At 31.3% G+C, this 2,324-nt stretch overlaps 1 long non-coding RNA gene across 1 annotated transcript; it reads left to right on the top strand.

The window, feature by feature from the left end:
* The first annotated feature begins 228 nt into the window (after positions 1-228).
* On the top strand, positions 229-1,827 carry LOC129906989 (uncharacterized). The gene is made up of 3 exons (XR_008770911.1): positions 229-458; positions 513-864; positions 924-1,827. It is a non-coding gene; the product is annotated as an uncharacterized LOC129906989 (long non-coding RNA).
* Positions 1,828-2,324: the final 497 nt, after the last annotated feature.

Genomic DNA, 2,324 nt, shown 5'->3' with positions numbered 1-2,324 from the left:
TCTTATTCCTCTTTCTGGTAGGTTTTCGCTGCTCCGGCTCAGGTCCGCCTTCGGCTCCGTTTTCTCGGAATGGAGATTTTCACCACACCAATACATATGCAATCGACTTCGCGGTGATTATAATTTCCATACTAATTTGAGCCGCCTTCGGACCAGTTTCTGATCCGAAGTCGGACTCAGCTCCGCCTCAGGCGGAGCGGATTCGGACCGAGGTCGGACCTGTTTGCTTGAAGGGAGGAGATGGGAAACTTTCGTACGTTTTACCCCCCAAAACCCATTTTCCTAAAATTGTTTTTGTAATTTGAACCGTGTCTGTGAATAAATGTGAAAAGCAACAACAAAGTGATGAGGTGAAAAACGAGGTGAGTTTCTTTTATTTTGACAGTTCTATTTTTTTTTTTTCTGAAATTAAAATTTTCGATAAGGAAAGTTTATTTACAAAATAAATTTACTAATGGGTAAGAAAAAAGTAACAAAAAACGATATAAATTAATCAATTTGTTTCTTTTTAGGAGGAGAAAAACATTCAGAAGAAGAAAAATATGTTTTTTTTTTTGTAAAAGCATATTTCGTTTTATTTTTTGGGTTGAACTTGGAGCAAACTGGATTCACGGTGTCATTGGCAATCCCATATTTGAGTTGGCCGTACAACAAGGGCTTGTTAATATTGTTAACATACCTAAACCACATAAAGTAGTGGCTACCACTGAAGATGGTGCTCAAGTTCCTTTTGGTATTCTTCAAGAAATCTATGAAGCCTATGTTTGTTTTCATGTTTTCAATTACACAACTGAAGTTGGTGGCAAAATTGTATTGTGTGTGAAATATTTCCAGAATGGTTTTGGTTTTGAAAACGAAAACAAGGTACATACTCAAATTTTATTCGAGAAACAGCTAATTTTTCTATGATTTTCTTTAAACAGATCGAACACACGTATCTTTGTATCCATTACCAAAAAAGACGACATGGACGACACATTTGTTTAAAAACAAAAACTCCAGATACAGTAGCCACAGGATCGTTGACGGTACCAAATTTTGCGGCGTACTTGACATCAGTATACTTTTTCATTCAACACTTCCCAGCTCTGTACACATTGATATGTAAAATGACAAAAAATATTGCATCATCAACATCCAAAGTTAAGTAAAATTAAGTTCCGAAGTGCGTAAGCAACAAATCATTGAATCCAATATCAGAAAAACGTATTATAGTTTATTTATTTTTCGAAGTAATGTTGTCAAAAAAACAAATAAAATTAAATGAAAAAATGGTGGCGGCACCAGATTAGTCCTATTTCGTTGTCATTAAAAAAAAAACTTTATTAATTTAATTCAAAGAGTGGTGCTGGTAACGGAAACCATTTATGTATTTAAGAAAAAAAAATCTATACAAAAACTTATTTAGAATTAAATACTCGCTAATTAAAACAAAAAAAAACTGTTATGTGCATTTTACGTTCCTTAAAATAAATCCAGACACTGCTCCTATTTAGATAATATCTGTTTTCTCTTGCTTTATATTTCAATAAATATGTTTTTCCTTTCCAACTATGCATTTAAATTGAGTAGTTTTAGTTTACAAAAATTAAATGTTTGTGTTCAGCAATTTAGAGTCGATATAAAAAAACTGGTCGGCAATGAAAATAGAGCTTGAATCAAACTCTATTTTACTAAAGGATTTTTTTGTCCAAACTCAAAATTTCACTGGCTAGTCACGTTTTTGAATTACTTGAATATTAACAGATTTTTTTGGTACATTTGATGTCGAATTATATCACCGTTTTTTTTTTTCAAAATTCTTATGCAATCTCAAAAAGTCATATTAAAAAGTACAATTTATTTTTTTTTTCAGAATAATTTTATTTCTTGAAAATATTGAAAAAATAAATGAATGATACAAATATCAAAATCTTTATTGTTTTTTTTTTTTTTCAAAGTAATGAATGGTTTATTTAATCAATTTCCAGTTTGTGTCTTCTGATTTGGACTTAAAAAAAGCAACAAAAATACGGAAAAATATATATTCTTGACTAAAAATTAAAAGGAACTTAGTTGAAAATTCGTTTTTGAGATTTTATAGCGAAAGTAATGATGAGTTGGTATAGTTTTGCCGACTATTGCAATCAGACATTATATTATGATGATCGGAAATGCGAACAAAAGTGGATCCCGAAATTCCGTCCTTCAGTCTGCATCAATCTTGAAGCTATTTTCTTCAAACTTTGTAGTTATGAGCTTTGTGAAATTCCCTGCAGGAAATGGTGAAACTCCCTAAAGAAGAGAAACAGTTCTTATAAAAACCGTTACGATTTATGTTTAAA

The sequence above is a fragment of the Episyrphus balteatus genome, chromosome 1, assembly GCF_945859705.1.
Source record: "Episyrphus balteatus chromosome 1, idEpiBalt1.1, whole genome shotgun sequence".
In the NCBI taxonomy this organism is placed as follows: domain Eukaryota; kingdom Metazoa; phylum Arthropoda; class Insecta; order Diptera; family Syrphidae; genus Episyrphus; species Episyrphus balteatus.
The sequence above is the reverse complement of the archived record's forward strand: the minus strand, read 5'-3'. Positions and strand labels throughout refer to the sequence as shown.